This window comes from Phyllobates terribilis, unplaced genomic scaffold, assembly GCF_046119375.1.
Source record: "Phyllobates terribilis strain yellow unplaced genomic scaffold, ASM4611937v1 Scaffold_86__1_contigs__length_6382490, whole genome shotgun sequence".
Classification (NCBI taxonomy): domain Eukaryota; kingdom Metazoa; phylum Chordata; class Amphibia; order Anura; family Dendrobatidae; genus Phyllobates; species Phyllobates terribilis.
Window position 1 is genome coordinate 4,823,281 of NW_027362846.1, and position 22,547 is coordinate 4,845,827.

The following is a 22,547-nucleotide window of genomic DNA, read 5'->3' on the forward strand; positions in this document are numbered from 1 at the left end:
CCCAAAAAAACTCTTCGACACCTTTCACTCCCTCCTCAATCCTAAAGCGATGGCCCCTATCACGGACATTTGTGCTGAGGATCTGGCCTCCTACTTCACAAAAAAAAGAGAGAATATCTATTAGGAAATCAGCTCCCAGCCACAAAGTGTCGAGACTCCCGTCCCTCCCCACATCTCCTCTGGCTCTCTCTCCACATTTGACCGAGTCACAGAAGAAGAAGTCTCCAGGCTCCTCTCTTCTTCTCATCCTACTACATGCACTACTGATCCCATTCCCTCACTCCTACTCCAGTCTCTCTCTCCAGTCATCACTACTCACCTAACTAAAATCTTCAATCTCTCCCGGTGTCTTCCTCACTCCTCCTTCAAACAGTCTATCATTACAAAACTCTCTCTTGACCCTTCCTGCACAAACAACTACAGACTAGTCTCCAATCTCCCCTTCATCTTTAAACTAGTGGAGCACCTGGTCTACTCCCGCCTTACCAGTTACCTCTCCACTCACTCTCTTCTAGATCCACCACAGTCTGGCTTCCGCCCCCTACATTCTACAGAAACTGCATTCATCAAAGTTACCAATGACCTTTTGACAGCAAAACATAATGGTGACTACTTTCTGCTCATTCTTCTTGACCTCTCTGCAACTTTTGACACTGTGAACCACCATCTCCTACTCTCTATGCTCTACTGAATCGGCATAAAGGACACTGTTCTCTCCTGGTTCTCCTCCTATCTTTCTGACCGCTCCTTCAGTGTATCGTTCGCTGGCTCTACTTCTTCTTTCTCTTGCTATGGGGGTCCCTCAGGGTTCAGTCCTTGACCCTCTTCTCTCTCTACACAGCCCCAATTGGTCAGACCATTAGCAAATTTGGCTTTCAGTACCATCTTTATGCTGATGACACACAACTATAAACTTCATCCCCGCTGTGTTACAGAACACCAGTGACTGTCCGCAGGTTCCAATATTATTTCAACTCTCTATCTGAAACTCAACCTTTCCAAAACTGAACTTCTTCTGCTCCCGCCATCTACTTACCTCCCTAAATCTGACATCTCTCTCTCCGTCCATGTGTGGCACAATAATAACGCTGAGCAAGCAGGCTCGCTGCCTGGGCGTTGTGTTTGACACCAATCTTTCCTTCACCTCCCATATACAATCTCTTGCCCGCTCTTGTCGCTTGCACCTGAAAAACATTTCTAGAATCCGCCCCTTTTTCACAATGGAAACAGCAAAAACCCTCACTGTCGCCCTCATGCACTCCCGCCTGGAGTAGTGTAATTCTCTATTAATTGGCCTCACATGACTTTCCCCCTTTCCCCTTTCCAGTCCATCCTTAAAGAAGAAGTTAGGGTCATCTATCTGGCTAATTGTTACTAGGACGCTTCCGCTCTGTGCCAGTCATTGCATTGGCGTCATTGCATTGGCTCCCCATACATTGTAGGATCCAATTTAAATAGATTGTTCTCACATACAAAGCTCTACACAGTGCTGCACCCCCCTACATCTCCTCCCTCATTTCTGTTTATCGGCCGAGCCATTCTCTACGCTCCTCTAGCGATTTTCGACTAACATCCGCACTAACCCGTACCTCCCACTCCCGGCTCCAAGACTTCTCCCGAGCTGCACCTATTCTTTGGAATGCTCTTCCCCAAGAAATTAGGACTAATCACAACTTACACAGTTTTAGGTTCTCCCCCAAAACACATCTGTTTAGAGCGACCTATCACGTTCCTTAATTAAAGTCCTTTTATATTTAGCCCATTCACTATTTCTCCAAAAATAATTCTCCACCAAACTCCACCGCACCCAAAAGCACCACAAATATTGGCTGGTGACTAGCTCATGCGGCCTTTCTCTATTCCTCATTCCCTCAAGATGGCTGGACCATCATTGTAAATAAGCACCTGTACTTTGCGTCACCCCCACCTCATTGTAGATTGTAAGCTCTTATGATCAGGGTCATCATTATTTTTGCTTTAATTATTGTATTATCTTTAACTGTAACTTATGACTGTTGTACACTGGGGAAAAGAAGTATTTGATACACTGCTGATTTTGCAAGTTTTCCCGCCTACAAAGAATGGAGAGGTCTGTAATTTTTATAGTAAGTACACTTTACCTGTGAGAGAGAATCTTAAAAAAAAAATCAGATAGTATGATTTTTAAATAATTAAATTGCATTTTATTGCATGAAATAAGTATTTGATCACCTACCAACCAGCAAGAATTCTGGCTCTGACAGACCTGTTAGTTTTTCTTTCAGAAGCCCTCCTACTCTGCACTCATTACCTGTATTAATTACACCTGTTTGAACTTGTTACCTATATAAAAGACACCTATCCACACACTCAATCAATCACACTCTAAACTCCCCACCATGGCGAAGACCAAAGAGCTGTCTAAGGACACCAGGGACAAAATTGTAGACCTGCACAAGGCTGGGATGGGCTACAGGACAATAGGCAAGCAGCTTGGTGAGAAGGCAACAACTGTTATTATTAGAAAATGGAAGAAACACAAGATGACTGTCAATTTTCCTCGGTCTGGAGCTCTATGCAAGATCTCGCCTTCTGAGGTAAGGATAATTCTGAGAATGGTCAAGAATCAGCCCAGAACTACACTGGAGAACCTGGTCAATTACCTGAAAAAGGCTAGAACCACAGTCTCAAACATTACCGTTAGTAACAAAGTATACCATCATGGATTAAAATCCTGCAGGGCACGCAAGGTCCACCCTGCTCACGCCAGCACATGTCCAGGCCCGTTTGAAGTTCGCCAATGACCATCTGGATGATCCAGAGGAGGCATGGGAGAAGGTCATGTGGTCAGATGAGACCAAAATAGAACTTTTTGGTATTAACTCCACTTGCTGTGTTTGCAGGAAGAAAGAAAGAGGAGTACAACCCCAAGAACACCGCCCCAACTGTGAAGCATGGTGGGAGAAACATCATACTTTGGGGTGTGCTTTTCTGCAAAAGGAACAAGACGACTGCACCTCCTTCGTCAGTAAGAGCATTGAAGATGGGTCGTGGCTAGGTCTTCCAGCATGACAATGATCCGAAACACACAGCCAGGGAAACTAAGGAGTTGCTCCGTAAGAAGCATTTCAAGGTCCTGGAGTGGCCTAGCCAGTCTCCAGACTTGATAGAAAATCTTTGGAGGGAGCTGAAATTCAATGTTGCCCAGCGACAGCCCAAAACCTGAAAGATCTGGAGAAGATCTGTATGGAGGAGTGGGCCAAAATCCCTGCTGCAGTGTGTGCAAACTTGGTCAAGAACTACGGAAATGTCTGACCTCTAAATGCAAACAAAGGTTTCTGGACCAAATATTAAGTTCTGTTTTGTATCAAATACTTATTTCATGCAATAAAATGCTAATTAATTATGTAAAAATCATACAATGTGATTTTCTGGTTTTTATTTTTAGATTCTGTCTCTCACAGTTGAAGTGACCTACGATAAAAATTACAGACCTCTCCATTCTTTGTAGGTGGGAAAATTTGCAAAATCGGCAGTGTATCAAATACTTATTTTCCCCACTGTATATGAACTTCTGAATTGTAAAGCACTGTGGAATATGTTGGCGCTATATAAATAAATATTATTATTATTACAGCAACAAAAAACACTGAATGTAGAAGCACAGGTCACAGACCATAATTAAACCCGCAAAATTGCCGGGTCTTAACAATACCAAGTGCTTGATGTATGGACCAATGAGGAATGGCAGACCATTCGGTAAAGCACACAACAAAAAGAGAAAACCACCGAATGATAGGTCCAATTAGACAAAGGAATTGAATAAATAGCCTTTATTAGTGTTTTGGTAAAAAGTGGCACTACATGCAGAAGGAGGGCCGCACTGTAGTATCCAGACACAATGATATACACCATCATAGTAGTTACATTTTGTGCTGCACTGTGAAATCTATACAAAATAATGAAACAACAGGTACATATACCTAACAGCATTAATGGATATATATATCTCACATATGGTAAAGGTCACCTGAAAGTCCAGAATACATGGCATGTGAATGGCCAGCCAATATAAGTAAAGAGAAAAATGCCATGAGCGCAATGATTATGACCATTCCTGTGCCCAGTACATCTGGACGACCGGTGCTACATGCCAAGAGCGGCAACAAACAATCAATGGGTAGATGAATTGCATACCTGTGTACTAAGCAGCATAAGTGAGTGGCACCACGCGGCCGACCCAGACGCGCGTTTCAGACACACATCCTTAGTCAGGGGATTGGCTGGCTATTCACATGCCATGTATTCTGGACTTTCAGGTGACCTTTACCATATGTGAGATATATATATCCATTAATGCTGTTAGGTATATGTACCTGTTGTCTCATTATTTTGTATAGATTTCACAGTGCGGCACAAAACGTAACTACTATGATGGTGTATATCATTGTGTCTGGATACTACAGTGCGGCCCTCCTTCTGCATGTAGTGCCACTTTTTACCAAAACACTAATAAAGGCTATTTATTCAATTCCTTTGTCTAATTGGACCTATCATTCGGTGGTTCTCTCTTTTTGTTATTATTACAGTAGTACAGTGCATCGCCTGAGCAATCAGAGGCCTGTATGTTGTATGATCGCACTATTGAGAATTGTTTAAAAAGGGGTAAAAAAAAAAAGGTTTAACGTGAAAAAAAAAAAAATCACAGTTTTAGCAACAAGAAATATCCATCACTGTAGGGAGAACAGACTCACTGCACAATGTTAGTTAAGTCACGTCCATAACAACTTTATTATACACTTTTATCCTATACACATCCTATAAACAGTCGTGTAGATAGAAATCACAGTTCCCACAGCAATAGCTGTAATTGGGCCCCCCCAACCTCAAAAGGAAAATATATATATATATGTATTTGGCAGAGTCATATCTCCTGACTCTGCAGACTGCATGTTGCCATTGTACTTGGCAGGCCCGGACCAGGTGGTATGGAGATGAATGAGGAAGACCAAAGTCCAAAAATAAACTTTTCTTTACTTAAGAACTTGATGAGAAGTATATACATCAGATACCAGGCACAACACTTTATGAATGCTTCTTCTATATTAAGCAGAGTCAGGAACTTTCCGGTTACATGTGGCGGTACATAACTTTATTACAAGCTACAATAGTCCAGCAAACAATTATGGGAAGGCCCATCATCCCCTGTGGGGACTATACTGGGCGAGATGTGTCTCTACGGCCCCTCCGAGTTACTCTTAGTTCCCAGTTTATTATTGAGGACCTTACTGGCTGAGGTACATCGGTACGACTCCTCACTAGTACTCTCAAAGTCCATTCGATGAGAGTCACACATTCCTTGCTGAGGCACTGCATCTTCAGCTCTCCATAGGAGAACTCGTGTCCCACTCATTGCCCCCACAACCTGCTACACAAAAAAAGGATCCCTACTCAGTATGGACGCCCTTACACTAATATAATCCACCTAGAAGAAGCGAATACAAAACGCGCGTTGGGATCCTTGCTATTGTCACTCAGGTTCTATATGCTCTGATCTTCCCTCATTTATGATTACCATGCTTCATTATTTGGTGTTGTGTTAGTACATTTGATATATTTGGCTCTATGAATTTCGGCATTGGACTTTATGATGGTTATTTTTTTCTAAATATATTTGTTATACTAGATTATTATATCTGACCATTTACACTTACTACTCCCTGCAATTGCACTTTATTTAGTTTCCACATTGCACTTTATTTATATGACCGAATAGCTGTGATCTACGAATACTTTAATCTACTAATGACTTTGTGCCTCCTATATTCCTTACAGACCACTTGGTCTTCTGTTTCCACACGTGGCCAACCCTTACTGACACGTTATTTACCATCAGTATTATTTTATTCCATACCTTATATACTGATGATTTTGTGTGATGACTTGATTATGGTATGTTAACATGTATTATTAATATATATATATTTTGCACTACACTTTTTACCTTTTGTATTTATTTTTGGCCATTTTTTGCACAGCACTTTTGGATATATCAGCATGGCGTCTTCTCCTTTTTATTGAAATATCTTATTTCCACATAGCACGTGCCCACCACTACTTGTGGTCTCCAGGTTACTTTGGGTGTCTTTAGGGGTATTGTGTGGCAGTATCTATATATGCACTCCCCCCACACACACTACCTGACCCCATTCAGCTTTTACAATAACTGGTAATTTCCTGGATTCTGGCAACCTATACAAGACAACCACATGGTGAGATTGCTTCATTACTTTTCTATTTGATTGCTGTATTGATCAATTGTGGTTGTGCCTTTTAGACTGCTCCCTATCTTTTGACAGGGGCTACACCTATGAGGATTCATGGGCAATTTATTTATTGTACAATGTCTGTCTATATTTTGTTCTGATCCCCCCTTTTAACTATATCCCAGTAAAAGTTATATTTTAACATACATTTTATCTGCTGATAATACCAATTTTCATTGATAGACAGCCCACTTTAATATTTTTAAAGAATAGTATTAGTAAACTACAGGCCTGCAATTTAAAACCGTGGTTCTCTGTCAGACGCATCACATATAACAGTGTTCCAAAATCAGCCATTTCTAGTGAACGTGGAGAATATTTTCCTACATTTAAAATGGGCAAGGTGCGTGGCAAAAGACGGGGAGGTGGACGTGATGGTGATGGTGCATGCAGAGGACATGGCCGTGGGCAAGCAGAAATTGTGCCACAACAAACACCCACATCTTGTCGCTCTACCTTCCCGGCCCAATTACTAGGGTACCGCAGCACACCACTATTGAGCCCAGAGCAGTGTCAAAAGGTTGTTGGTTGGATAGCAGATAATGCTTCCAGTCACTTTGCCACCACCACCACCCTGTTTCCACACGGTCACGTATCAGTAGCCGTGAGTCTGGACCGCATATTCCTAACCCTGATCCTCCTTCCTCCCATCATGCTGAGTGCCTGGAGACAACTGATCCCACACTTGGACACTCAGAAGAGCTGTTCACTTTTCCATTTGTGGATTCGTGCCTCCCGCCCAGCACGTGTCGTTGCACATTCTCAATTAGCACCATCAGCAAGCACGTCCACGTTCTTGTCCCAGCACAGCGTTCAGTTGTCCCTACCCAAGTCCTTGGAACACAAGCGCAAATACGCAGCCAACGCCCCACAGGCCACACTATTAAATTCACACATTTCGCGAATGCATGTGCTCGAAATGTTGCCTTTTAGGCTCGTGGAGACGGAAGCTTTACGCAACCTGATGGCGGCAGCCATCCCTCGGTACTCGGTCCCCAGCCGCCACTATTCCTCCTGGTGTGCTGTCCCCGCATTACACGAGCACGTGTCCCACAAAATTGGCCGTGCCCTCAACAACACAGTTACTGGGAAAGTCCACCTAACCACGAACACGAGGACAACTGCTTGTGGGCAGGGACGGTACATCTCGCTGACGGCACACTGGATTAATATAGTGGAAGCCGGGACCCAGTCGGAGCTTGGGATGGAACACCCGACACCGAGGATTGCAGGCCCTGGGTCAATCACGGTTGCCCCCACATTCTACAGCTCCTGCATCTCCTCCTCCTCCTCTTCAGCCTCCATCTCCAAAATGACCACATCAATCACAAGCCAGAAGCACTGCAGCACTGCCTCGGCCAAGCGGCAATAGGCTGTGCTGAAGCTAACATGCTTACGTGACAAACCGCTCAATGCTGAAGAGTTGTGGACAGCTCTGAAAGAGCAATCAGATCTGTGGCTGACACCACTGACCCTACAGCCAGTCATGGTCGTATGTGAAAATGCCCGGAACCTGGTGGCAGCTCTGGAGCAAGGTGAGCTCACACACGTACCATGCCTGGCCCATGTGCTTAACTTCGTGGTTCAGAGGTTTCTCAAAACCTACCCGGATCTGCTTGTCAAAGTATGAAGCGTGTGTGGCTATTTTAGAAAGTCAGCTACAGCTTCCGCGGCCCTTGTCATGCTTCAACAGTGTTTGCAGCTTCCAGCTCACCGACTGGTGTGCGATGTCCCCACACATTGGAACTCTACATTGCAGATGTTGGGAAGGATTCGTGAGCAGAAGAGGGCAGTTGTTGACTACCAGCATCAACAAGGCCATCGGTATTCAGGTCAGACTCCACACATAAGACCTCAGGAGTGGACATGGATGTCAGACATCTGTACCATCCTCCAAAACTTTGAGGACTCCACCAAGATGGTGAGCGGCGATGATGCTATAATTAGTGGAGGCGATGAGATGGAGCTAGAAACCATACAGGGTGATTCCACACAGCCCAGCCTCATCTCATCCCAATGTGGATTGGGTGACAATGAGGAAGAGGAGGAGGAGGAAGAACAGGAGCTAGATTTCTGTGCTATAGACGGTACTACCTGTACAACTGTCATACTGTCTGTTCAGCGTGGATGTGCCGAGGACAGGGAGGAGGAGGAGGATGAGGAGGAGAGCATGGTCAATTGTCCTCTTGGTGAGGACATGGAAGTCTTGCCTATTTGCAGTCTGGCACACATGGCTGAGTTAATTTTACGCTGCTTTTCCCGTGACCCTCGCGTTGTTCAAATTTTGGGTGACAGTCATTACTGGTTGGAGACACTTCTAGACCCATGCTACAAGGAGAACTTTCTATCTCTTATTCTCGCGGCGGACAGGTCTGCTAAAATGGGGCAGTACGAGAAGGTCCTTGTTTCAGAATTATTTAAAAAATTCTCATCTGAAAACACTGGCGGCAGAGGTCACAGTTCGTTGGACAACCAAGGAGTACAGGTGAGAGAGACACAAATGCAATCCAGCAGAGACAGGAGAACACTGACAAAGTTCTGGGACAGTTTTCTCAGACCTTCCCATCGCACAGGCAGTAAGGCATGGGGTACTCTCTCAAGGGGGGAAAAGTTTCGGAAGATGGTGATGGAGTACCTTGCTGGCTGTACCAACGTCCTCCGTGATTCCTCTGTGCCTTATAATTATTGGGTATCCAAGCTGGTCACGTGGCATGAACTGGCTCTCTACGCCTTGGAGGTCCTGACCTGCCTTGCCGCTAGCAGGCTTTTAGTGCCACTGGTGGAATTATAACCGATAGGCGCATCTGCCTGTCAACTGAAAATGCTGACAAGCTGACTCCTATAAAAATGAACAAGGGCTGGATTGGGCCAGACTTCTCAACACCACCAAATGATAGCAGTGTAACAAACTCAAATACAGAATCTTTTTTTGGGGAGGTCTAACTCTATTCCCATGCACCTCTGTCTTCACACCCAGACATGGGTATACGCTTCCTGATTTTGTCTATTTGCTCTTGTCCTCCTCCTTCTCCTCATCCTCAACCACCATATCTATGTCTCTTGCAAGGGACATTGGAGTGCATCAAATTTTTTACAGCCGTTGCATTCACTGCATAGGCAAACAGTATGGGAGACCCACTTCCTAATAATGGGAACATTGTTTTCAGGAGGCCCTCCGACCTCTATGTCTCTTGCAAGGGACATTGGAGTGCCTCCAAATTTTAGCAGCCGTTGGACTCACCGCATAGTCTATAACTGTATAGCAGACCAGCTCCTTTCTAATGGGAACATGTCATTACTGTGGCCCAGCTCTATGTGTCTTTAAATTGTTAGTAGGGTTTTTCCTAAATTTTGGCAGCCATTGGACTCACTGCATATCTTATAAAAGGATAGCAGACCAGATCCTTTCTAATGGGAACATGTCGTACTCGTTACTGAAGCCCACCTCTATATGTCTTTAAATTGTTATTGGGGTTTTTCCCAAATTTTGGCAGCCTTTGCAGTCACTGAATGGGCATTACTACTATAGGAGACCCACTCCTTTATAATGGGAACATTTTTTTACTGAGACCCTCCTCTATGTCTCTTCAAAGAGGTACTGTGGTGCGTCCAAATTTTTGGCAGCCCTTGCAGTCACTGCATACGCAATAACAGTATAGGAGACCCACACGTTAATAATGGGAACAACAAAGCATAGCCGACTGCTGGCCCTTTAAGAATAGTAAGGCCTATAAAAATAGTGTTTGTGACTTTCAGAGTCCCTCCTTCATAAATGAAACAGGATATGTCTGATGATGTGTCACACACCACATGGCCAGATAAGGTTGTAAAATGTTAACATGACATTTCCCGGTGAATGCATTTTTCACTGTTGAAAGCAATGCAAAAGTGCAAAAACGCTAAGTGTGAACATAGCCCAAGGTGCGGAGGAGCATTTTTGTTTTTGGTTACTTATTTTGCTTTATATACAAGTCATTACCCTGGAAAGGATGTTCCTTAACATTTTTCCCAGGAAAATCCATTTTGGTTTAGTTTTTGTATGTTTTATTGTGAGTCGGTAAAAGTGGCGTAATACCCCTGACAACACTGTTGACAGCAGTGACCTGGGAGTCAGAAATGCTTCCCCATGCTGTTCCCATGTCATTTGAGCACTGTTCCCATTGATTTGGGCAATTTTTAGGCCCTCTGCAGACCGCCGGGGGGGCCGTCGGCAAAATGCTCGAGTTTCCCATAGACTTACACTGGGCTCGTTGCTAGGGTTGAGCACCCGAGTGTTCCAATGTGCTCAACCCGAGCATCGAACACCCGAGCATTTTAGTGCTCGCTCATCACTAGTCTTTATCACTTTTCTAAGTCACTTAGCATACTCTGCATCTGTTTCTCTTTTTAATATTTATGTGTGTGTCTATTTGTTCTGTGTTGAAATGAATAAAGTTTTCCATATTATATTCAATTGGGCATTGTCTTCCCTTGTTCTTGTAGATTTTTTTTGTTCAGATAAACCAAAGGTCTGTATTTCTCACTTACTTATCCCTGGCTCATCACCAGGAAATTGTTATCCTGTGTGCCCATGTAGCTCAGAATAAGGGCTCCCACACTGTATGATGGCCCCCACAAACCCCACATTGTATGATGGCCCCCACAGACCTCACACTGTATGATGGCCCCCACAGACCCCACACAGTAATATGGCCACTACAACCTGCTACAGAAAATGAAAACCCCCACTCAGAATGGAAACCCTTACAGTCCACCACAACCCCTCACTCCGTATAGGAGCCCCCATAGCCATTCACTTAATATGAAGCCCCCACAATTCCTGACATTTAAAGAGAAAATAAAAAAACAGACTACTCAACCCCATTCCTGACGAGCGCTGCTCTGGTCTGTGCAGTGTGAGTACTGAGGCTCCATACTACAGGTGTGATGTACTGACGTCATTGAGCCTGTGTACACAAAGTCTCAGACTCACAGACGAAGGCTGAATGGTGGATCAAACAATTCACTGATTAAGGACCTCTTAGGGCCCCGTCACACTAAGCGATGCAGCAGCGATCCCGACAACGATACGACCTGTCAGGGATCGTTGCTGCATCGCTAATACATCGCTGGTGAGCTGTCAAACAGGCAGGCTCACCAGCGATCAGCGATATCGTGGAAAGAATCGTTCCACGATGTCCTGCTCCCGTTACCAGCCTGCTGCAAGCAGGAGCAGGCTGGTAACTATGGTAAACATCGGGTTACTAGGGGCACGCGCGCACTTAGTAACCCGCTGTTTACCATGGATACCACTCTGCTACGGTGCGCGGGAGCCTCCGCGCACCGTAGCAGGGTGGTATCCATAGTAAACAGCGGGTTACTAAGTGCGCGCGTGCCCCTAGTAACCCGATGTTTACCATAGTTACCAGCCAGATCGTTGGTCCCGCTGGTCACACACAGCGATGTGTGCTGGCCAGCGGGAGGCCAACGACCAAAAAATGGTCCAGGACACTTTGCAACGATCAGCGACCTCACAGCAGGGGCCTGATCGTTGCAAAGTGTCACACATAACGACATCGCTGGTGAGGTCGCTGGTGAGTCACCAAAACCGTGACTCAGCAGCGATATCGCTAGCGATATCGCTATGTGAGACGGGGGCTTTACTCCACAAAAAAATATCCACTAAATAAATAAGATTTACTGACTGAGGTGGACTAACTATGCTAAAAATTAACCTTTATTAGAATGTATAAAAATATATATATATATATATATATATATATATATATATATATATATATATATATATATATATATATATATATATATACATATACAGTTATATGAAAAAGTTTGGGCACCCCTATTAATCTTAAGCACAATGTTTTATAAAAATTGGTGTTTTTGCAACAGCTATTTCAGTTTGATATATGTAATAACTGTTGGACACAGTAATGTTTCTGCCTTGAAATGAGGTTTATTGTACTAACAGAAAATGTGCAATCTGCATTCAAACAAAATTTGACAGGTGCATAAGTATGGGCACCTCACCAAAAAAGTGACATTAATATTTAGTAGATCCTCCTTTTGCAAAAATAACAGCCTCTAGTCGCTTCCTGTAGCTTTTAATGATTTCCTGGATCCTGGATGAAGGTATTTTTGACCATTCCTCTTTACAAAACAATTCCAGTTCAGTTAAGTTTGATGGTCGCCGAGCATGGACAGCCCTCTTCAAATGATCCCACAGATGTTCAATGATATTCATGTCTGGAGACTGGGATGGCCATTCCAGAACATTGTAATTGTTCCTCTGCATGGATGCCTGAGTAGATTTGGAGCGGTGTTTTGGATCATTGTCTTGCTGAAAGATCCATCCCCTGCGTAACTTCAACTTTGTCACTGATTCTTGAACATTATTGTCAAGAATCTGCTGATACTGAGTGGAATCCATGCGTCCCTCAACTTTAACATGATTCCCGGTGCCGGCATTGGCCACACAGCCCCAAAGCATGATGGAACCTCCACCAAATTTTACTGTGGGTAGCAAGTGTTTTTCTTGGAATGCTGTGTTTTTTTGCCGCCATGCATAACACCTTTTTGTATGACCAAACAACTCAATCTTGGTTTCATCAGTCCACAGGACCTTCTTCCAAAAAGAAATTGGCTTCTCCAAATGTGCTTTTGCATACCTCAGCCGACTCTGTTTGTGGCGTGCTTGCAGAAAAGGCTTCTTTCGCATCACTCTCCCATACAGCTTCTCCTTGTGCAAAGTGCGTTGTATAGTTGACTGATGCACAGTGACACCATCTGCAGCAAGTTGATGCTGCAGCTCTCTGGAGGTGGTCTGAGGATTGTCTTTGACTGATCTCACCATTCTTCTTCTCTGCCTTTCTGATGTTTTTCTTGGCCTGACACTTCTGGCCTTAACAAGAACTGTCCCTGTGTTCTTCCATTTCCTTACTATGTTCCTCACAGTGGAAACTGACAGGTTTAATCTCTGAGACAGCTTTTTGTATCCTTCCCCTGAACAACTATGTTGAATAATCTTTGTTTTCAGATCATTTGACAGTTGTTTTGAGGAGCCCATGATGCCACTCTTCAGAGGAGATTCAAACAGGAGAACAACTTGCAAGTGGCCATTTTAAGTAGCTTTTCTCATGATTGCATACACCTGGCTATGAAGTTCAAAGCTCAATGAGGTTACAAAACCAAAAAAAGTGCTTTAGTAAGTCAGTAAAACGTAGGTAGGAGTATTTAAAACAAGAAAATGATAAGGGTGCCCATACTTATGCAACTGTCAAATTTTGTTTGAATGCAGATTGCACATTTTCTGTTAGTACAATAAACCTCATTTCAAAGCAGAAACATTACTGTGTCCAACAGTTATTACATATATCAAACTGAAATAGCTGTTGCAAAAACACCAATTTTTATAAAACATTAAGCTTAAGATTAATAGGGGTGCTCAAACTTTTTCATATAACTGTAAATACAGTGGTGGCCAAAAGTATTGGCACCCCTGCAATTCTGTCAGATAATACTCAGTTTCTTCCTGAAAATGATTGCAATCACAAATTCTTTGCTATTATTATCTTCATTTAATTTGTCTTCAATGAAAAAACACAAAAAAAATTGTCCTAAAGCCAAATTGGATATAATTCCACACCAAACCTAAAAAAGGGGGTGGACAAAAGTATTGGCATTGTTTGAAAAATCATGTGATGCTTCTCTAATTCGTGTAATTAACAGCACCTGTAACTTACCTGTGGCACCTAACAGGTGTTGGCAATAACTAAATCACACTTGCAGCCAGTTAACATGGATTAAAGTTGACTCAACCTCTGTCCTGTGTCCTTGTGTGTACCACATTGAGCATGGAGAAAAGAAAGAAGACCAAAGAACTGTCTGAGGACTTGAGAAACCAAATTGTGAGGAAGCATGAGCAATCTCAAGGCTACAAGTCCATCTCCAAAGACCTGAATGTTCCTGTGTCTTTCGTGCGCAGTGTCATCAAGAAGTGTAAAGCCCATGGCACTGTGGCTAACCTCCCTAGATGTGGACGGAAAAGAAAAATTGACGAGAGATTTCAACGCAAGATTGTGCGGATGGTGGATAAAGAACCTCGACTAACATCCAAACAAGTTCAAGCTGCCCTGCAATCCGAAGGTACAACAGTGTCAACCCGTAGTATCAGTCGGCGTCTGAATGAAAAGGGACTGTATGGTAGGATACCCAGGAAGACCCCACTTCTTACCCCGAGACATAAAAAAGCCAGGCTGGAGTTTGCCAAAACTTACCTGTGAAAGCCTAAAACGTTTTGGAAGAATGTTCTCTGGTCAGATGAGACAAAAGTAGAGCTTTTTGGGAAAAAGCATCAACATAGAGTGTACAGGAAAAAAAAAGAGGCATTCAAAGAAAAGAACACGGTCCCTGCAGTCAAACATGGCGGAGGTTCCCTGATGTTTTGGGGTTGCTTTGCTGCCTCTGGCACTGGACTGCTTGACCGTATGCATGGCATTATGAAGTCTGAAGACTACCAACAAATTTTGCAGCATAATGTAGGGCCCAGTGTGAGAAAGCTGGGTCTCCCTCAGAGTTCATGGGTCTTTCAGCAGGACAATGACCCAAAACACACTTCCAAAAGCACTATAAAATGGTTTGAGAGAAAGCACTGGAGACTTCTATGGTGGCCAGCAATGAGTCCAGACCTGAATCCCATAGAACACCTGTGGAGAGATCTCAAAATGGCAGTTTGGAGAAGGCACCCTTCAAATATCAGGGACCTGGAGCAGTTTGCCAAAGAATGGTCTACAATTCCAGCAGAGCATTGTAAGAAACTCATTGATGGTTACCGGAAGCGGTTGTTCCCAGTTATTTTGGCTAAAGGTTGTGCAACCAAGTATTAGGCTGAGGGTGCCAATACTTTTGTCCGGCCCATTTTTGGAGTTTTGTGTGAAATGATCAATTATTTGATTTTTTCTTCATTCTCTTTTGTGTTTTTTCCATGCAAGCAAATTAAATGAAGAGAATAAGACCAAAGAATTTATGATTGCAATCATTTTCAGGAAGAAACTGAGTATTATCTGACAGAATTGCAGGGGTGCCAATACTTTTGGCCACCACTGTATATATATCCAGTGTACCTAACATGCAGTCTATCCAATCTGAACCGTATAGATGGGTCAGATTCGGATACTAAGAATAAACTGTATATTATTATTCTAGAGCTGAGTATTGCTGTACTTTATTGGGGCACTTTATTAGCTCTTTCCCAGGACATTGGTAGTCAGAGATCGTTCCAACTTGTGCACATTAATCAATTAGAAACGATCCCAACGTGCACATTCATCTTTACGGCACATGAAACATTCCCCATGTATAAATCCCACAGACAATCATCCCCTATTATTGCACTTTGCCTCAATTCCAGCCCTGAACAACCAGCAACCAGCGAGCGTCAGTCACTATTCAAGTGGAAGACGAGTTCTTGTTGATTTATTGCTTCTTGCCCCTTCAATAAATTTTATTATACATGTCTATTACCTACAAAGAATCCCCACAGAAGGATTAACATTGTATTCACATTGAGGTACCCGGGGGTCTATGTTACTGAGATGCAAATATCTCCTGCTGAGCTCCAGGTGATCACTGTGTCACCCCATATTGTACTACAGTATGGGGCATAATGGGGGCATTACACTGTGTGGGGGCATCATACATACTGCATAAGGGGCATAATGGGGGCATTAAACTGTGTGGGGGCATCATACATACTGCATAAGGGGCATAGTGGGGGGCATTACACTGTGTGGGGTTGTGACACCCCAGGGGTCCGGTTGCCACAGTGGCATTGCCTCTCTCACAGGGGGTGATGCCATGCCTGGAAGCAAGGAAGGGTCCCCTAGTCAGGTATACTAGCATGCAACACTTTCCTGGCTCCAGACCAGCAAGGGGAGCTCCTCCCCTTAGCAACTGGACTCTGGAGGCGGGGTTAGTTAGACTTAGTGAGAGAGTTGAAGTCACGACATTGAAGAGGAAAGACCTAGGGAGTGAAGCTGCGCGGCAGTTCACCCCTGAGGATAGGAGCATGGAAGAGCCGGACACCGGAGTCCGAGGTTGTGGGGCACCGAAGGCCCAGCAGCAGAAACCGGAGGGCAGGAGACTGCAGGTCTCCTGGCCCCATCAGAGGCCCGGAGGCTCAGCAGCACTGCAGGGCCCAGCTCCGCCACGTGGGAGCGACGCATCAGCAAGGCCCGAGCTGCCTGCCATACGGGTGAGCACAAGGACGTTGTACTCAGGGACGAGGGCCACAGCACAGCTACAAGAAGCAGGGCCAGAGAGATTAGTGCAAAAGGGAAGGCCTACAACTCCACCTGGCGAGGTGGATTCCTTACTTGCTTCCAGGCTGCCCGGACTTCCACTTCTAGCCAGTACCCTAGTCCCGGTCTGCCTAACCACCGCAAGTAAACATAAGAGGAAACCGCCATTGAGTTGTGGACTGATTATTAACTGCGCCATCACCCCTGCACTACACCGCCCAGCATCATCTACTGCACTACAACATCTAATCTACACTGCCCTGGAGCTAAGCTCTACCTGTGGAGAGTCAAACCAACTCTGCTGCATTAAACACCAGCTTCAGAGGACCTGTGCTGCAGCGGTGGCTACCTATAGCCGGCATACCACAGGTGGCGTCACAAATTGCATACATAAAAACTATAAAATTCCTTTTTTTTACTGACTGCCCTGGGTCACGGACCGGGTCACCGCCACTGTGACATCTCCCCTAGCAACGACCGGCCCGGCACAGAGTACCCCACGGCCCAGGGGGCGCGTCAACTTGATATCACGGACAGGATTCACGAAGCCCGGTATAATCGGGTCCTGTGTGCCGTAGACTGTACTGAACTGTGTTATCACGTCATTTGCCGTCAGCCGAGGGGGAAGCAGGAGGCCCGATCCGGAACCGCCGGGTAAGGGATCCTTCCGCCTGCAGAGCAGCATACCGGTACGTCAGCAGACGCCCAGGACCTGGCTGAGGTTCACTAGGGGGGAGGAAGATGCCCAGCATGGGAAAGAATTCAGCCGCGGGCGCGGCTGCCGCCACTGTAATGCCGTTATCAATGCCATATATACCGGGGGCGGCGTGGTTGCCCCAGTACTCAGGGGAGTCGCACACCCTGAACGACTTTGAAGAGAGACTGCGCAGTTTGTTTAAAGTATACCCCCTGTCTGAGGAACAAAAAGTCAGCATCCTCATAGGACAGCTAATCGGTGCAGCCCAGAGAGAGGTGAAGTCCTGGCCGGGCAGGGACAAAGGCACTGTCAAGGAAATACTGGCCCGGTTGAAGGATACCTTTGACACCCGCACCGCAGCAGAACTAAAGATGAAGTTCTACGGGTGCAAACAAAGGGTGCAGGATAGTGTACGGTACTATGCTCTAAACCTGCAGGAGGCGCTGCGGGCCATCAAACAGGTAGACCCCGACAGTGTGCGAGATGAGGACAGATTGCTGACTGAGCAGTTTATTGAGGGGCTCCTGTCTGGCGCTCACAGGACACAGCTGCGCATTATAGCTTTGCAAAACCCTGATCTGGACTTTGTACAATTTAAAGACAGAGCCATCTGGGTGATGCGAGAATCAATCCCAAGTGGCACTGCATCCCTCCGGCGTCCAGCTATCACATACCACCAGGAGGTGGCATCCCTTCCCCCAGCACCTGTTGAGGCTGACACGCAGACTCTAGACAATGACCCGTCTGCAGACCTACGCCTTCAGGTCCAGGAGCTGACCAAAAATGTGGCTGCGTTAACCAAAACCGTGCAGGCCATGCAAGTGTCTCCAAAGGAAAAGATCCAGCTGGCTTCCAGTCCAGATGACGTCCGTGGCGACGACAGAGAAGAATTCCACTGACCAGAGGTAGGAACAGCGATCGCTACGACCAGGTCGGACAACCCATCTGCCGCCGCTGTCAAAAGGCAGGGCACTACACAAGATTCTGTAATTTAAACGAGAACCCCCTGGGGCAGAGGGCCAAACCCCAGGAGTAAGACGACCAGGCACACAAAGTAGGTGAGACAAGTACGTGGGAGGACGACCGGCCCTACCTGTAGTGCTTGATGGCAGCCCAATGAACGCACTGCTGGACACTGGGTCCCAGGTGACAACGATGCCATATATCCTTTATAAACAATACTGGACTGATTCAGACACTACCCGCCGTCCAGATGAACATCTTAGTATCTATGCCAGCAATGGTCAGCCTTGCCTCAGGTGGGGTATAAAGAGGTGACCATAAAAGTTGGCCGAGTAGAATTGCCATCACAAGGAATGATTATTGTTGATATTGATCGCCGAGAAAGTCACCCTATGATAACCTTAGACACCAATGTGATAGAGAATTGACTTGAGGAAATTATTCTTTTGTTGCAGCAGGTCGCAGAGACTGCCAGTTCCAGTCAGCAGCGAGTTCTGCAGAAGGAGATCAGAGCCCTGATGAAAAGACAACAGGTAGAGCTGTCTGGTGGAGAAGTTGGCAGTGTCAGGATGAGTGATCCATTCCCCACTGCAATGCCCCCTAGGAGTAAAATGTTAAAATGGTGTCGGGCAGCAATAGGTCTCAGGGGTCAAGATTATCAGGCCCTGGTGGAACCCGTGTACTCTGACAGTAGGCCCACCATTTTGACAGCCAGGGGGGTAGTTGATGTCCGCAAGGGGAGAGTACCGATACGCATCCTGAATTGTGGGGAGAAAGAGGTCCATTTACCCCGGGATGCTACCCTTGCTAAGCTATTCACTGTCAGTAACAATGCAAAAAAGGCAGTGGAACCCTTGCCTCCATCCAAACCGGCGGAGGATAACGGCTCCAGGGGGCAGATGGAGGATTGGTGTCAGAAGCTACAAGTGGGCACTGACTCCACCCCTTTGCTCCAAAAGCATGGAGTATACCGGGTGGTCCAAGAATATGAGCGAGTCTTCAGCAAACAACCACTAGACTTTGAGCAGGTAAAAGGGGTCCAACATCATATCCCCACAGGAGATCATCCGCCCATTAAAGAGAGGTACCGGCCTGTACCCCCAGCTCACTATCAATGTGCCAAAGAAATGTTACGGGAGATGAAGGAGGCTGGGGTGATCAGAGATAGTTGCAGACCCTGGGCAGCTCCATTAGTTCTCGTTCGAAAGAAAGATGGTACAATGAGGATGTGTGTTGATTACAGGCAGATTAACCGCATTACACATAAGGACACCTATCCATTACCCAGAATTGAGGAATCATTAGCAGCATTGAGATCAGCTAACTATTTCTCCACTTTGGATCTCATCAGTGGGTACTGGCAGGTTCCTGTGGCAGAGGCGGACAGTGAAAAGACCGCGTTTACAACACCAATGGGCCTCAGCGAGTTCAACTGCATGCCATTCGGGCTCTGCAAAGCCCCACGAACCTTCCAGCGGTTAATGGAGTGTTGCCTGGGGCACAAAAACTTCGAAACCGTCCTGCTGTACCTAGACGACGTAATAGTCTACTCAAAGACATATGAAGACCACCTGGAGCACCTGGCCGAGGTGTTCGAAGCCCTTTCTGGTTTTGGCCTGAAGTTAAAGCCGTCCAAGTGCCACCTGTTAAAGCCCAAGGTGCAGTACCTAGGTCATGTGGTAAGCGCCGAAGGTGTAGCACCAGACAATGAAAAAGTCACCGTGATCAAGGACTGGCCAAGACCCTCCACTATCAAGGAAGTGCGGCAGTTCCTCGGGCTGGTAGGCTACTACAGGAGATTCATCAAGGGTTTCACCAAGATAGCGGCACCCATGCAGGACCTCTTAGTGGGCCAGTACAAGAAGGCCCGAAACCTCCGTTCAAATGGGGTAAACCAGAAGACGAATCTTTCACTCGACTGAAAATGGCTCTTACTGGAGATGAAGTCCTGGCCTACCCCAACTATGGCCAACCCTTTACACGCTATACGGATGCCAGCAACGTGGGATTGGGAGCGGTGCTGTCCCAGGTACAGCAGGGCAGAGAGAGAGTGATTGCCTACGCCAGCAGGAAGCTCCGGCCCACAGAAAGGAACCCAGACAACTATAGTTCCTTTAAGTTGGAGTTTCTAGACATAGTCTGGGCTGTAACAGAGCACTTCAAACACTACCTCGCCTCCTCCAGATTTACAGTCTTCACAGACAACAACCCGCTGACGCACCTGGAGACTGCGAAGCTTGGTGCCCTCGAGCAACGATGGATGGCCTGACTGTCTAACTACGAGTTTACCATCAAGTATCGGGCGGGGCAAAAAAAACACAAATTCTTATGTGTTGTCCAGGATGCCGAACTTGCCAGATGTGGGAGAAGACCCGGAAGAGCTGGAGGAGATAGAGCTATCCGCTTTCCATCGTCACGGGGTGACCCAGTGCTCCCACTGTGTGAGGGACAAGCGCTCTGCCAGCAGAGAGGCCACGTTCAACCCATTGCCCCATCATGGATGGGCAGAGACGCAGGATAGCAACCCGGCTGTCCGCCTGGTAAAAGAGTTGCTGACACAAGCTGACTCGCACCCTGATCCAGATGCTCCACAGGAGACCCAACAGTTGTGGAAGGAGAAGGGCAAACTGTTCATCCACGAGGGAAAGCTGTGTCAAAGAAGTATCAACTCCCGGACACACTAACTGGTCTGGCAGGTGGTAGTCCCGAGGCGGGATGCGCCAATGGTCTTAGAAGCGTACCACGATGGAGCAGGACACTTCGGGTAGAAGAAGTTGGAAGTCCTGCTACATGAGCGATTCTACTGGGTTGGCATGAGAAAAGCAATTGAGAGATGGTGTCGAGAATGTGGTCCATGCAACCTGAGACGGAAAGACCGTGACAGCCAGAGGGCCCCCCTGCAGCCCATAATCACCAACAATCACTTGAACTGGTAGCCTTGGACCATGTGAAGCTAGCCCCAAGCCAGTCAGGCTATGTCTACGCTCTCACCATAGTAGACCACTACTCCCGATTCCTTGTAGTAGTGCCAGTGAAAGATCAGATGGCTCAGACAGCAGCCAAAGCGTTTCAACAGCACTTTTGTCGCCCGCACGGTTACCCTGAACAAGTGTTGACCGACCAAGGTCCAGCCTTTGAAGCAGAAGTATTCCAGGAATTCTGTAACTTGTATGGCTGCAAGAAAATCAGGACGACGCCGTATCACCCCCAGACGAACGGGTTGTGTGAGAAGATGAACCAGGTGGTAATAGACCTGTTGAAGACGTTGCCCCTTGAAGAACGTAGCCTGTGGCCAGAGAAGTTACCAGATTTGGTGGACCTATATAACCACATCCTGGTGAACTCCACCAACTGTACACCCGCTTACCTGATGAGAGCAAGACCTGGTAAGCAACCCATCGACTTAGACATGGGAGTCTTAACACCAGAGACGACATCACGAGATGCAGATTGGGATACAGAGCGGCAGCAACAATACCGCAAGGTGCAAAGAATGTGTTGAGAGAAGTTTGTCCCAGGCGAGACAGAAGCAAGAGAAAACTTATAATCAGCACGCACCTGCCGTTCCCTTGTCACCTGGAGAACAGGTACTTAAGAGAAAGAGACGAGTCCATAAATTAGATGACCAATGGGAGGTTGAGCCATACAGTCATGGCCAAAAGTATTGAGAATGAGACAAATAGTAATTTTTCCAAAGTTTACTGCTTCATTTTTTGTAATGGCAATTTGCATATACTCCTGAATGTCAAAGAGTGATCAGCTTAACAGCAATTACTGTACTTGCAAAGTCAATATTTGCCCAGAAAATGAACTTTAACCCCCAAAACACATTTCAACATCATTGCAGTCCTGCCTTAAAAAGGTGCAGCTAACATCGTTTTAGTGATTGATCCATTAACACAGGTGTGGGTGTTGATGAGGACAGGGCTGGCGATCAGTCATGATTAAGTAAGAATGACATCACTGGACACTTTAAAAGGAGGCTGGTTCTTGGTATCATTGTTTCTCTTCAGTTAACCATGGTTATCTCTAAAGAAACACGTGCAGCCATCATTGCACTGCACAAAAATGGCCTAACAGGGAAGAGTATCACAGCTACAAAGAATGCACCTCAGTCAACAATCTATCGCATCATCAAGAACTTCAAGGAGAGAGCTTCCATTGTTGTCAAAAAGGCTCCAGGGTGCCCAAGAAAGACCAGCAAGCGCCAGGACCGTATCTTAAAACTGTTTCAGCTGCGGGATCGGACTACCAGCAGTGCCAAGCTTGCTCAGGAATGGCAGC

At 46.0% G+C, this 22,547-nt stretch overlaps 1 protein-coding gene across 1 annotated transcript in view; it reads left to right on the top strand.

The window, feature by feature from the left end:
- The window catches only part of LOC141197713 (gastrula zinc finger protein XlCGF66.1-like), a 243,860-nt gene that overhangs the window by 74,648 nt on the left and 146,665 nt on the right, over positions 1 to 22,547 (top strand). The window lies entirely within an intron of this gene.